This window comes from Phaenicophaeus curvirostris, unplaced genomic scaffold, assembly GCF_032191515.1.
Source record: "Phaenicophaeus curvirostris isolate KB17595 unplaced genomic scaffold, BPBGC_Pcur_1.0 scaffold_46, whole genome shotgun sequence".
Taxonomy (NCBI): domain Eukaryota; kingdom Metazoa; phylum Chordata; class Aves; order Cuculiformes; family Cuculidae; genus Phaenicophaeus; species Phaenicophaeus curvirostris.
The window spans coordinates 267,079-281,615 of NW_027206669.1; the positions used below are offsets into that span (position 1 = coordinate 267,079).

A 14,537-nucleotide genomic window follows, 5' to 3' on the forward strand; every position below is an offset into this window, starting at 1 on the left:
CCTTCACAGTTGAAGAGGGAGGGTTGTTTGATATCAGCATGGCAACTCAGAGACCAACAAATCTCTCAGGGTGAAATCAAATGCAGTGTTTATTTTGGACAGCCGAAATAACAAACCAGATACTCAGGGGCACTCTGAGCCCCGGCATCCCAAAGTTGCAAAAACAGATCTCAATCTGGTCAGATCACAATCTGAAACTTTGAACAGGGCCAAGGTTGCAAAACACAACAGTGATTTGATCTGACACGCACCACAGTGCCAGGAATGAAAAAAGTAGGTACGGTAAAGTAAGTAAGAAAGAGAGAGAAAAAATGTAAGTAGGATGTGGGGAAAATAAAAAGAGGGGGTCACCACTCTAATGGGGCATGGAAATTCCTTCAGAGACACATGGTCTGGTAGTTGTGGCCAGCAGGTTGAGCAAGGTGATTCTGTCCCTCTATTCCTCTCTTGTGAGACCCACCTGGAGTATTGTGTCCAGTTCTGGAATCCTCAACATAAGAGGGATATGGAACTGTCGGAACGTGTCCGGAGGTGGACTACAAAGATCATGAGAGGGCTGAAGAACCTCCCATATGAGGACAGTTTGAGAGAATTGGAGTTGTTCAGCCTGGAGAAGAGAAGGCCCTGAGGAGACCTTACAGCTACCTTCCAGTACCTGAAGGGGGCCTGCAAGAAAGCTGGAGAGGGACTTCTTATAAAGGTGTCTAGTGACAGAACTAGGGGCAATGGCTATAAATTGGAGAGGGGCAGATGTAGACTAGATATAAGGAGGAATTTCTTCACCATGAGAGTGGTGAGGCACTGGCACAGGTTTTCCAGGGAAGCTGTAGATGCCCCATCCCTGGCGGTGTTCAAGGCCAGGTTGGATGGGGCCTTGGGTAGCCTGATCTAGTGGGAGGTGTCTGTGCCCATGGCAGGGAGGTTGGAATTAGATGATCCTTAAGGTCCCTTCCAACTCAAACCATTTTATGATTCTATGATTCCTCAGCAGCAATTCTTCAGGAACACGTGGTCACTTCTCCAGACTGGTTATACTGGGGTGGTGGGCATGCACACCGTGTCTTCTTGCAAGTTCTGTTTATTGGGCAAGTCCATTGACTCATTAGCATCTGAGGGGTGGTCTTGGTGTCAGCACAGAAGCTCCTTTGGGAAGGTCTGGGTGCTCCTGAGCAGTCAGGGGCAGGTGGGGTGGGGAGGCAGCACCTCTGCTGCACCTCCTCCCCACTCTGTAGTAGCCTGCCAAGAACAGTGAGCCCACTGGCAGGTGAAGCAGAGAAGGGGAGGGTGCACTGCTTACTCCTGCACCTCTCCCTACCATTGAACCTGGCACCACAGAGGAGGGCCAATGTTTAAGACTACAACAGACAAGTAAATGACTCAGTCATTACACATAAAGTGCTGGCCATAAAAAGGAACCTTATGAAGGTGACTGCTGCTTGACATTGTTCACAGGATTTTCGGCTGTGTCATCCAAGTCACTTGTTAGTTCAGGAGAATTAAAGGAATACGTGGTATGTTGTGAATCTCCATGAAATCCATCCAAAGGGGGTCTACAAAAAGATTTTGATTTCCCAGTGTATTTTCATAGATAACTCCTATTTTTTAATTACCAAAATACATTTAAGTTCTAACCAAATGTGTTTTGTGTGAGAGTTCATCTCATTCGAAGGCCATTTTCCCATTTAGAATAATGGCTTGCCAATATACAGGGATGCATAAGCGGTTTCTCTCTGATGCGGTCTAGTCTTCAATTACCATAAAACTCAAAGAAAATAGTTGAGTTTAAATCAGGTTAAGTAATGGTCCATTAGTATGAGTTTGAACACTCTAATCTGCGTGTGAGAAGTTCTGAACAGCATGTTTTCCTCCTGATACAACTAGTGAGTGTTAAAACAAACATAATGCTACTGTGTAAACTAACTGCAGGGAATTGGTAGTCAGCTGGAATAAAAAACTCTAGTGAAGATAAAATTTCTCCCTTAATTTTCTTTGGCACTGTAAAAACACATGTGTTCTCAAAAGGGGACTCTCAATGATCTGGTGGTTGATTGGTGTGGGCTAAGCTGGACCAGGTTAGCTAAATGCAATTTCTAGCCCTGCCATTGAATTGCCATGCCAATGGCTAAACTGTTAGATTACTCGCTAGCATTTTTTTTGAGATATTTATCATTTATTTTCTTTAAATTAAAATCCATGGGCTTGGGCCTGGAAAGTTAATTACTGTATTTCTATAATAAGTATTTTGAGCATTCAGAGCTGACAGAATTGGAGCTTTTTAAATTCTTTTACAATAATTAATTTGAAGCAAAATTTGGCAAGTTGGGCCATGACTGTTCCTAAATAATTGTACAGTATGTTCTGTTGTTGAAAGAAAGGATATTATTTCCAGCTTTGTAATATAATTTACATTTAGATTTAGCTAATTTCTGTTTATTGCAAACACTTCATCCCTCAAGAGAGAGAGAAAATAGGCATAGGCACCTTTGTTTTCTCAACTTGATTATGAAATTCTAAAAGACTATGAGGTCTCATATTAAAACTAGGCTGAAGTAGTTAAAGGCTTACTTTTGCAACATTTAGCAGTGAAAAATTTGCGTCACTTTTAAACAAAACTCAATATTATTTCTGCATATACAGCACTTCAATAAAGCTAGGTAGCTTGGAATTATTTTAATAAATGTTTGATTCCAAGAAAAAATACCTAGAAAATATATTGTAAAATATATTCAAGGCTTGTAAAACATGTAATGAAGTCAGAAATGTTTTGGAGATTTTTTTGAAAAGCGTATAATAAAATCTCCACCAACTAAATGCTTGTATTTTTGACAAAAAACAGTTCAAGGTAACAAGTATTGGGATTCGGAAGGATTCTTAATTTAATGAAGGTGGACAATAGCTTCCTGTGAGGCATGCAGCAACTTTACAAATAAGCTACAAATATAAAATATAGTTCATTCACTCTACCTAGCATGTCTTTTTTTTTTCTTACATTCTTTACACTTTCTGTTTCTGATATATTTCTGCAATCTGCTCAACAACTGCTAGCCCACCATACTGATCTGAGATACTACTTCCAAAGTCAGAATAGAGAATATTTTTTCATGGTTGTATGTGTTTTACCTAGTAGAACTCTTTTGTCAATCATTTGAAAGTCATAGCAACCTTAGAAATTCTGATAGTCCTTTTTAGGGGCATAAAATGATGTATTACTAATGCAGGAATATCACCAGATGATTAGGTCATGCAGAGGATTATTATTAAAGGAAATCTCTTAATCTGCAGATACTCACAGTATTAAATCTAGTTTACAGATGCAAAAATTAGTTGTGCAAGCATAGGCCTGATATGGCATGTTTCACATGTTTTTCTTGAGTCTTTTTCCATATTATATTACTAATCCTAATGCTAAATAATGTTGAAGCAATTAGTCTATTAATCAGACTATTAGCTCTGTTTGGATGATGAAGGATTTTTTTTTCTGAACAAAACCTAATACTTTTAATAAAATTTACCTTAAGAATTATGAGAATAAATTCTTTTATTTAACACTCGGCATTATGCACTGGAAATACTTAACCTTTAAAAAAGCACAGATTGTTTTGCTACAAATAATCTGAAAATTGGTTTGAATGGTGAACTTTCAGCCTTCCTTCTCAGCTGTCATTATTCATGCTTACAAAGTATTAAACAAAGTAAACCATACACCCCATGTGGGCCTGAAGCTGTAGATTTTGTGAAGCATATACATATCTTCATATGCATCTTTTAGCAATGTAATGGTGCAATGCTTAGTGCTGTCATTTATCAAGACTTAAAATTAGGATATATATACTAGGAAAGCCTAATTCAGAGTGCAGAAATGTTATTTATCATTTAGTAAATAAAGGAAATAGAAGTCCTGGTATGTTTCTATCCCATTTCATTCTAAAACAGCTCTTTCTGTTTGTTACTAGTAAAATAAAATAAAATAACATATTTTGTGGTTTAGCCCAGCACATTCTGCCTGCAGTAGAAATTGGGCAGAGATTCAGAAAAAAGGTAAAATTTGTGGATTGGTACAAAGAGAGTTTAATAGGACAGACAAGGAAGGGAAAATAATCATAATTATAGTAATAAAAGAATATACAAAATAAGTGAGGCACAATGCACTGCCCAGACAGTCCCCAAGCAGCTGTTTCCACCTTCTGGCCTTATCCTCCACAGGGTTTTTTTTCATCATAATGTCAAATGGTATGGAATATTCCTTTGGCCAGTTTAGGTTAGCTGTGCTGGCGGTGTCTCCTTCCAGCTTCCTATGCATCCCCCGTCTCCTCACTGTCAGGATGGTATGAGAAGCTGAAAGTTACTCGACTTAGTGTAAGCACTGCTCAGCAACAACTTAAACATTTAAGGTCAGTCAAATTACCCTTATTCTAAGTTACTGCACATTTTGTTATTGAAACATTCAAAGCCTTTTTTAATGGTAAATAAATGGATTTTTATTTTTTTAATAGAAAATTCCCAATATTACTAGCATTAAAAATCATCAATAACATGTGTTAGACCAGATCATTTAAAGTTTCTTTTGAAATACTTGGTTTTCCCTGGAATACATTATAAATCATGTAGTTTTTAGTGAAACGAGAGGAGGATTCCTCCTTTCCTATGTAGTCTGAAAATAATTAGCTGAGAAAAAAAGATGTTGTTTCTCTTCTGAACAATTCCTAAATCCATGTATTTCCTCCTGTGCTCCTTGTAACAGAATTAGCATGGGCTGGATACCCTAAAAGAAACAAATGAGAATGTACAGATGTGCTGGACCTCTTCATTTCTCAAGCATTCCTGGTAATGACTGATAATATCTGTAGTGGTGGTCTGCAAAAGGCTGTGAACCTTCTCTGCTCTGGGAAGGTGGCTTCTCACCAGGGCTGGTTTAACCTGCTGCTGGGGACTGGTGGATGCTGAAGTACAGTCATCAGCACATGCTCATCACTCACAAGGCATCACAGCCTCCAAGTCCACCAGGATCTCATCACAAAGCTAGTCTGAATTTTGCTATGGAATAAATACTCAGCACAAGCTCCTTTTTGTCAGAATACAGAAGGGCACTCAGTGGGGTTTTAAAAAACAAAGCAAAATGTTTTGATTTCTGAATTCATGATAGATATTGTGAGTCTGCTCAGTATCTGTTCCTAAGGAATTTCAAAAAGGCAGGAATAAATGTAGTGGTAGTAAAACTACTAATTTGGGTTTTTTTTTTAAACATCTTAACTGCATTAATATATTCCTGTCTGTTTTCATTAGCTCTCATTTACAAAACATTGTTATGATGCCAGAACAACTTATACATCTTATACGTGCAGTCTGTATTCATAATTTGCAGGCACGGCTTGACAACTGTTGCCATACTAACTGTGCTAACAGCTGGGCCATCATTTCCACTCTTTCATTAAAAAGGTAGCAATGTGGTTTAGGTTGCAAAATACTGCCTACATCAGTGACCCGATACTCCTTTACACCTCTTATTCCGAACCATGTGTTAAAACAGAGGAAATGGGGCACTCCACACCTTCTGGAATCAAACATGCCTTTCCTATAAGCATTTCTCTTTCTTTAAGGATATAATTGTTAAATTAGCAGTCTGAACATCAAATGGGGCTATAGCAGTTATGAGAGGAATTGCAAGACTGACAAAAATTAACTTAACTGGCTATGTTTGGTAATTTGAATGAATAAGATTAAGAAGGGTAAAAAGCTACAAAAGGTGAAGATTTAGGTAGTCTCAAAACCAGCTTTGACAAACAATCTCCTGTGTAAACAATGTCAATATCTGAACATTTCTGCATTATTCATACCAGTGATACTTGCATACTGCTTTTTATTTCTTCCTTTTGACTGATAAAAATGTTGATAGCACTTGAAATAGGTATAGCAACAGAAATAACATATTCTATTTTCAGGCTCATCTTCGAAAACATCACAGGAAATGTATGAGGTAAAGCAGGAGACCTAGTTGAGTGACCTCCAGTTATATGAGAATAGCTAAATTGAGGAAAAACAGTTGTATACACAGATTTTTGAAGGACTTCAGATGTTGCGAGTTATTAGTTTTATAAGCTTTTGTTTTATGTTTATGTTTATAAGACCCTTTGATCCCAATTTTGAGCTGTGGGAACTGTCCTGGGGAAAAATAAATTTTTGGATATGGTGCCTTATCCTCCATCTGTTTAATCAATGTTGCAACATACATTGCCTTGTCTATGAAGCATTTCAGGAGTCCAGTTTCTCAGTGTAGCACAGGATTTTGGGACCTAGTGAGTAGTTCAATGTCCTTGCACTCCTTCACATGGTGGAGAATTGCTGTTCTCTCGGACAAGATACTAAGGACAAGGAAATCAGTACAATGTTGGACTTGGCACCAAGGTATTGAGTTGTATGAAAAAATAACCCGTGCCCTAGCGCTGTTGGTTTTGACTCCTGGAAGCAATCATAGAGGAAAGAGACTAATGGGGCTGCCCTGGAGTTCAGGGGTCCCCCTGTAACCACAGTGGATTAAAGTGGAGAGGGCTGCATTAACTGTTCAGCTTTCAATTCCCAGCTAGCTCTGCTGGCAGATTTCAAGCATGGTAAAATTGCCATAAGACTTACCAGCCTCAGTCTGTTATCAAGCATGGCACAGGAAACTGTTTCATTATTGCTGGTATTGTAACTGAGGACTAGATATTAGTTACTATGATTTCACCAAAACTTTAGAATAGTTGATTAATCTTTTTGTGGATATTTATTTGTTAATTGATTTTTGAAGGTTGGAAGTGTATTATGTTTTGGGTTTTGTTTGTTTTTTTTTAATTAAGTGACTGGCGAAGTCAGAGAATTAAGTAGGGCAGGAAGAAACAGATCTATATTTCAGACTTCCTTCTATTTGAAACTACTAAGAATTTTGTGGACCCAGAGAAAACATCTGTGCATTACAACTCCTTTTGGTGTTTGGCAGGTTTTTTTGAGATTATTGAATAATTCTTTAACTAATAATCATGAAAGACAGTCTCCTTTTTAATAAGAATATTGTAATTTGTGTTAACCTCGGAAAATTTAGAATACTGAAATCTGTAAGACACAATATGGCTAATTTTACTTCTACATATAACTTTGGAGAGAAAGGGTAGAAAAATGTACTTTTTACTTCCAAATATTATTGTTTTATCTCCTTATGATGTGAAAACAGAGGTAATGCTAATGATAATGCTATAGCAGAGTTGCACATCATACAGACAACATTAACAGCATTGCACTTCCAACCCAAACCATTCTATGATTCTACGATTCTATGACTTTGTGTAGAATGGATTTTCTCTTTTTCTTCCTCATCTGTTTAATTCATAACAACTGTTAGGAATTCTTCAAGTTGGAAAAGGAGCCATTTCAAATAGTTTTGTAATCATAGAATGGTTTGAGTTGGAAGGGACCTTGAAGACCATCTAATTCCAACCTCCCTGCCATAGGCAGGGACACCTTCCACTAGATGAGGTAATGGGAAATAGCAACATGTAATCTTCCTGCAGTGAACAACAGTGGAGCAAACACAAAGACTATTTTGGTTCTTTTGGTCAGAGAGAGAGGCTGAAATGAAAATAGTACATATTTCTGCAAGGTGATTTTTTGTGGTTAAGAAAGATTTAAACAAAATCGATCAAAAAGGCTTTGGAAGTTGCAGGGGAAAGTAGATACCTACTTTGTATTTTAAAATTACTTTTAAGTAGCTACTTTTAGAGGGGGGTTTTAGATATTTTTTCACTGAGAGTAAGAGAATTTTTTTTTTTTTTATAATTTCCTGATTGCTAGAACCTATTTGTTGTCTCAGTTTGTTTCACAGTGCTCCTTAATATTTCTCTCTGGGATATTTTCATGCAGAAACTTTGAGGTCATCTTTATATATTTCAGGAATGTTGAACATTTAGGGTTTTTTCTGGTATAATTATTTTAAGAAATCAACCGATAATGTTTACAAATATAAAATTTTGTGCACTGGATCCACAAGCTACACACTTGCGTCAAGGCTTCTTCTGACCTGCACGGTTGAAAGAAGGTGATTTGTTTATCTGTGCATTGATCTGGAGGCTGACAAGGTGACTCTCAGGGCAAAAATCAAAAGCAAAATTTATTCTGCCTTCGACCAAAATAAACACATCAAAATAATCAGTGCAAAGCCGAGATATGGGGGTGCAACTTCTCAAAGTTGCAGAAAACAGATTTCAATCTGTTCAGATCACAATCTGATCCCTGAACCCAGCCAGGGTCACTTCATTCAATCTGGCACACACTGATACCAGTCGAGAAACAGTAAAGGTAAATGAGAGAGTGAGAGCGAATGGGGAGAGAGAGAGAGAAAGAAGGGAAAAAGAAAGAATCACCACTTCCTTTGGAAGGGTAGGGACCGGTGCTTGCTCCTGCACCTCCCCTCCCATTGAACTCAGTGCCACAAATGAGGCCCTGAAGTGATATCCCAAGATCAGTCTTTGGGGAGCGCCTGCTGCTGCACCCCCTCCACTATTCATTGCCAGTGCCACAAAACAAGGGAGCAAGTAGCCGGCCTTCAGACAAAATGTTTAAGGCAAAGAAAGAAGTAAAGTTGGGCTTTATAGGATGGTACATCTGCCGAACACTGTGTAACTGCATAGAGCACAAACTAATAGGTTGAACTGTCTCCACAGTTACTACAGGCACAAATTGCTCACTAATGAGTTATTTTTAATGATAGTGTAAACTGAGAAGACCTACTAGCCTGGTTATGATCCTTTAGATGTTTCCTCACTGTGAGCTATTCAAACTGTGTGGCAACTGCACATTTTTTATCCCCTGAATTAAATTATCCTTTCAGCATAAACCAAAAATAAACAAAATTAAAATTGAGGTTCAGAAGACCCATCTAATGCCTTCAATGTCAAGTCTGTATCCAGATTTATCTTTATACACATTAGCTCCAGCAGCCACTGCAGAACAGAACTATTCTCAATCGGTACAGTATTTTAATGAAATGTTTACATATAAAATAAGATTTTTAGGGTCATGCAGAATTGAACTGAAGCACTTATCTATATTCACATCTTCTGGTGCTTATCTTGCATTCCTGTGATCTCTAAACTGCTCTGAAAGAAATGGTGAGTTTGCTTTCACAACAAATGAGCAGCCAAGGCCAGAATTAAAGGACGCTGTCCCAGATGCTGCTCATTATTTAGTTAATGGCATTCTCATATGGAAATATTATATTCAAAGGACAATATATGTTAACATGCATATCTTAAGTCTGCAAATGTATAGATATGCTTATATATACGCATGTGTGTGTGTGTTTGTGTGTGTGTACAAAAACCATAATATTTGGACCCAGATTCTGTCAGGACATATTCAGACTCTGAATGACATTTTTATTTTCAAAGTCTTATAAAACTAGTTATTACTAGTGAAATGTTTGTCCGATGTAAGTAATGCTGTCTTCATCAAAAGATTCAGGTTAAACCATCTGAAATCACCATTGGGTATGATGAGAATTATATGAAATCTTCACTTCTGTAGAGTACAAATGGTAAATAAACCTCCAAACCCTTTCATCTGTTATTCCAGTATGAAATGAACTGAGCTAGTATTAGACTGTATAGTTTTTACTGGTGAACTTTTTCTGACAGTATTGGAGAAATAAGCTGGGAGAAAGCAGTTTCAATTTCCATTTCAGTTTACTGTTACTTAGTTAGGAAACTAGAAACAAGTCATTTTCCTGAACATGTGCTGCCGTATGCCATACAAAGGAAAGAGAAATATTTATTATGGACTTCTTGTATTTTTTTTTCTTTAAAGAAAATGCACCTGAGACTTAAATGTTACAGTAGAAATAGCATCTCCAGTTAGGAAAGGTTTTAGTTCTTTGTGTAAATATTCCATGCAATTATTTTTTTCTCCTAATAAGATATATAACAGACTCCACTTATGCAGTGAGAATGAAGTTGTATTTTACCCTTGTAACTTCAGATTAGAAAGGACTGCATATATATGAAAATTAAGTGTTAACATATTTATCAGCAGTTCCATTTCAAAGGACTACGGTTTGTCTAAAGGTCCATTTCTCATTTTTATAAAACCATTAGATTATAAAAAAATTATATAGGCAAGATGCCATGCCTATTACTCTCATTTTTATGTACCTCTTTTTACGTGTTTCTTTGCTTATCTGTATGTGCTTTGGATTTTTAACTACATAATCTTTCTGAATCTGGAATCCTGTAAATACTTTTATTAATTGCCATAATGTTATCCACTTCATATCAGAAATAAACTTTAAATAAAATTACTAGGTTTCACTAGGAGCTATTTGACCTACACACAGACCTTTCCAAACCTAACCTGCAAAATCTTGCATTCAGTATATGCCACTGTATTTACAGAGGAGAATATTATACAGTTATTAAACAGTATATTACTTTAATTTATGCTTACATTCTTTCACCTGAAAAATTGTCTGTGAATACCGTGATATATTCAGCTCATTACTTCCAAGTGTCTCTATTTTTCTGTTTGTTAGTAGCCCAATATTGATGCTACTCTCCAGACTTCTCACAACCTCTACAGGATCATCAGAAAATTACTTATACTTGTGAGAGAAAGTGTAAATGTATATATATAATTCAATTGTGCTTCTTCATTAAAGATATCCTGAAGACGTCTGAATGAATAATTAATATTTAAGGTTTTGTTTGTTGATGTTTTTTAAGAAAAAGAAAAAATCCAGACCTCAGAATTCTAGACCTATGCCAGCATTTTCCTTCAGTAACATTTTTATGGGATATTATTTTCTCAAAGAGACTGCATCCGCATTTTCTACTGAACACAGAAATGTGAAGATATTCCTCAGGGACTGCAGGCTGGTAAGCCAAACTTGTGAATTGGTAAAGATGTTTTGAGGTACTCTGAAATAAAGCATTGATGTGAATAATACTTGGTGCACATGTTTAGCTTTCTTGATGATGCTAGTTGCCTGGTAACCAGCAAAAGGCATATGTCAGAGAAGAGTTCAAATAAAATAGCTGACATCAATCTCAGCAGGATAAGGGAAGGGGAAAGCATTTATTAGCTCACCCATATTGGTATATACATGACTCCCATCAGATTTTCTTGTAATTGAATATCTAAGCAAATTCCAAATCTTAACTTACTGCAACATTTATGGTAGTTCTTAATTGGGAACAGTATTTGTGTCTTGTAAAAGATGATTTTAAATGTTTATTTGCAGACAGTGCATAGTATGCCTGCTCAGTTGCCTGTATTGGAAAAATATTTGTTTTGTTCTGCCACTGGCTAGGTAGTAGCTTTTCTATTTTATCGAAATTCACACTGTATTTTGCATGTGGAGTGTAGAGTCACGGGACCTTCAAAGACAAAAGTCAACTATGTTGCATGGGAGGTCACAGGACCACGTTTTTCAACATATCATTTCGGCAATTATATTTTTTGGTATATTCCTCTGGTTGAGCTGTTTATTCTAAACTAAAGAGTACACAAAATTCTGGTAGTGTTTTAAACTTTGTTTTTTCAAATATTCAGGAAACTATATTTATCTGTACTTAAACATTACAAGAAACTCCCTAGTTACGGTTAGATACTCATTTTTACCCAGAGGCCGCTAGCAGTCACATTTTCTGTGACTGCAATGTTCTTGTTTATTCCCAGAATTCATGGACAAATATAGAATTTCCATTGGGATTTTTTTTGAGGAGGTGGTGGTAATTTTAGTCCAGTACCATACTTATGTTTAAAAACTAATGTACTTCTCTTTTCAGAGCCTTCATAAAAGTAAATAATTTTCATAGAGAAAATCAGACATCAGTGTTAGAAACAACACTTTTAGAGTAACGATTTTATTCTAGTAGTTTTCCAAAATTATGAATCACTTCTGAATTAATCAGTTTTATAATATCTATGAAACACTTGCGCGTTTAGCCTAAGCTTGTCATCTCACTGCCCTCTGTTGTCAATGGAGAGGGGCAGCACACGTTTCTTAGACTGTGGCAAATTGCGATCCAAGGTTGCTAATTGTTTCTATTATCAATGAATGAAATAAGGAATTTTCACACTGACCCTTTAAAAATCAAATATATCAGATGGAATTAAATTCACCATTCACGGTGCTTCTTTTTACCTTTTTTGAGTAAGTAAAAATGATATAATAGGAATAACCAGTTCACATTTCAGTTGCTAATGCTCATTACTAAAACCAATATTGCTAATCCAGGAGCTTGAGCTTGCTGAGGCAAGTTCCATCTTCCAGGAACCAAACTTGTACTTCACCTGAAATTGTTACAGACTATTGAACAGAGAAAAAAACATAGTCAAAAGAGAGTGGAATAACCAAATAGTCTGGAAATGACTAGTGATCTTTTATAGAATATAAATTCAAATAGTGTCTGAGCAGAGCAGATCAAGGATTACTAGTTTTGCTTGAAATTACCTTGAATTCCCTTTAAGTCCAGTTGCTGCAAGGTACGCCTACCTACGGAAAATGTGTAATCATTTCTGTGAATTGATGCAAATACAGGAATGTTTTTTAAGCAGAATGAGACAATCTAGGGCAAAACATGTAAGCTTGATCAATATTAGCACTCCCACCATTCAGCCTGCAATAGAAAACCTGCTTATCATTTTGTTTGCACAGGAAAGGGCTTAAGGTGACATCTGGTTTTCTCACATGAAAAATTATGTGTATCATGTTTTTGAGGCCTTCTTATAACCAGGAAATTTTATAATTCCACAGTGAAGTGTGGCTAGAGATCAATCAACCCTCACATCACTCATTCAGACTCAGGTAAAATTTGTCATTCCCATGTTACTGACAAACAAACAGATTATCAGCAAAACTAATTGATTCACACCCCAGAATTTCAGGGCTGGCTACTTGAAGAATTCATGGCCTTGAGATGAATCAGTTGCAGGAGTCCAAGACATAGGAGGAAAGCAAGGAATATTTCAGAATGAACAGATCCATGAGTAATGCCTCGTTGTCCCTGGACCTGGGACAAAGGCATCTCTCAGGCTATTCCAGTTTGTGCTGGAGGCTGAAAAGATCAGCAGGGATTCCTTGTTCCGACATCTATTCTCTGAATTGAATCAACCTTTTGCTCAGCTGTGTTCCTGACCACTAGTGAGACAGCAAATAAACAGCAGAACCATACAACATTTTAGCAGCCTGCGAATTATCCACCCTGCATTCCAGGGCAAGTTCTGACCCTTCTATAGGCCATACCTGAATTAATGCCATTTAATTCCGTAATGAGAAGGTTTTCCACAACTGTAACAAACACCAGAACAGTCACGATCTCTGCAAGGCTTTTGATTTTGTGTCTTACCAACGTTTTGGTCATCTGAAAAGAGCCACAATTATATATAAGGAAGAAAATAATTTCTTACCACACAGTACTTGTCCCCTGGAGTAAGAAAATCAGCTGTCAGGAAACAACTACTGCATGTGTCCAGGAGTTTGACAGCTTCTCCACTGTGGGCAGGTTTGTAAGCATAGATTGTCCCCTGACAAACAGAGAGAGATAATCCATCCCTGGGCTATGAGACTTCTCATTAAAAGCTGTCAAAGACTTCAAGAAAAAATACTCATCTTCCTGAGCTCTTTAAAGTTTCATACTCTACTCTAAATTGAGGTAAAAAGTGCCCAGTAGAATTCAACTGAATTTAGTAAATTATATAAATTTACACTAGCTGAAAATCAGGATGGTTCATTTGAGAGTGATCCAGCTAGTCACGTTTCCAAGTTTTGTTTCTCATAACTGCTTTAATTTAAAACCACCCTATTTCGTATTGCTCCAGAAACCAATCAATATTCTAAAGCAACATAAAACACAAATAATAAATCTTAAGCTTCAAAAGATGTTTTTATCTAAAGACCTCAAAACCTTTTAGAAACAATTCATAACTAATGTAGACATAGATTTTAGAACTTCTCTACGCATTTTACAAAAGGAGAGTGAAATCAGAGACAAAGTGTGACCAAAGTTACCCCCACAAAAAAACCCAAACAAACCACATTTAAATGCCAATTTAAATTATTAAAGGTCTGGAAAACCAGGGATAATTTGAGGATTTGGGACTCTTGTGTAAGATTTCTGGACATCAGGCTGGTCAAAGAAGGATCTTTGACTGGGTGGCCAGACAAATTCAGATAGATGCACAGAACAAGTCTCCCGCATAGCCACAGTAGGTCTGATGTACCCAAGGCCCAAGATTTCATTGCAAACACAAGATGGGCTAAGTTTACCTCTGGTATAATTTGTTGACTTGTGTGATTACATTACAGACATTTCATACTGGCAGTGCCAGCATGCACATACAGAATAAAAGGAACATGCCATTATATAATGCCGTTATCTCAAATGCTATACCTGGTCAGTGACAAGCAGAAGCACAGCGTAATCAGGTGAGAATATGAGGCTGGATATGGGTTTTAAGATATCAACGCAGATTTTCGTCTCATACTGCAGATCTTTGATGTGATAAAAGAATAA

The 14,537-nt window shown here is 36.9% G+C and overlaps 1 long non-coding RNA gene across 3 annotated transcripts; it reads right to left on the bottom strand.

Moving 5' to 3' along the window:
- Nucleotides 1-3,520: 3,520 nt before the first annotated feature.
- LOC138733911 (uncharacterized) lies at nucleotides 3,521-13,545 on the bottom strand. 3 transcript variants are annotated; one of them, XR_011339498.1, is made up of 2 exons: nucleotides 13,432-13,545; nucleotides 3,521-4,762 (listed from the first exon to the last, which is right to left on the bottom strand). It is a non-coding gene; the product is annotated as an uncharacterized lncRNA (long non-coding RNA). The 3 variants fall into 3 exon arrangements; XR_011339496.1 differs by lacking the exon at nucleotides 13,432-13,545 and adding an exon at nucleotides 12,476-12,519; XR_011339497.1 differs by lacking the exon at nucleotides 13,432-13,545 and adding an exon at nucleotides 12,167-12,413.
- Nucleotides 13,546-14,537: the final 992 nt, after the last annotated feature.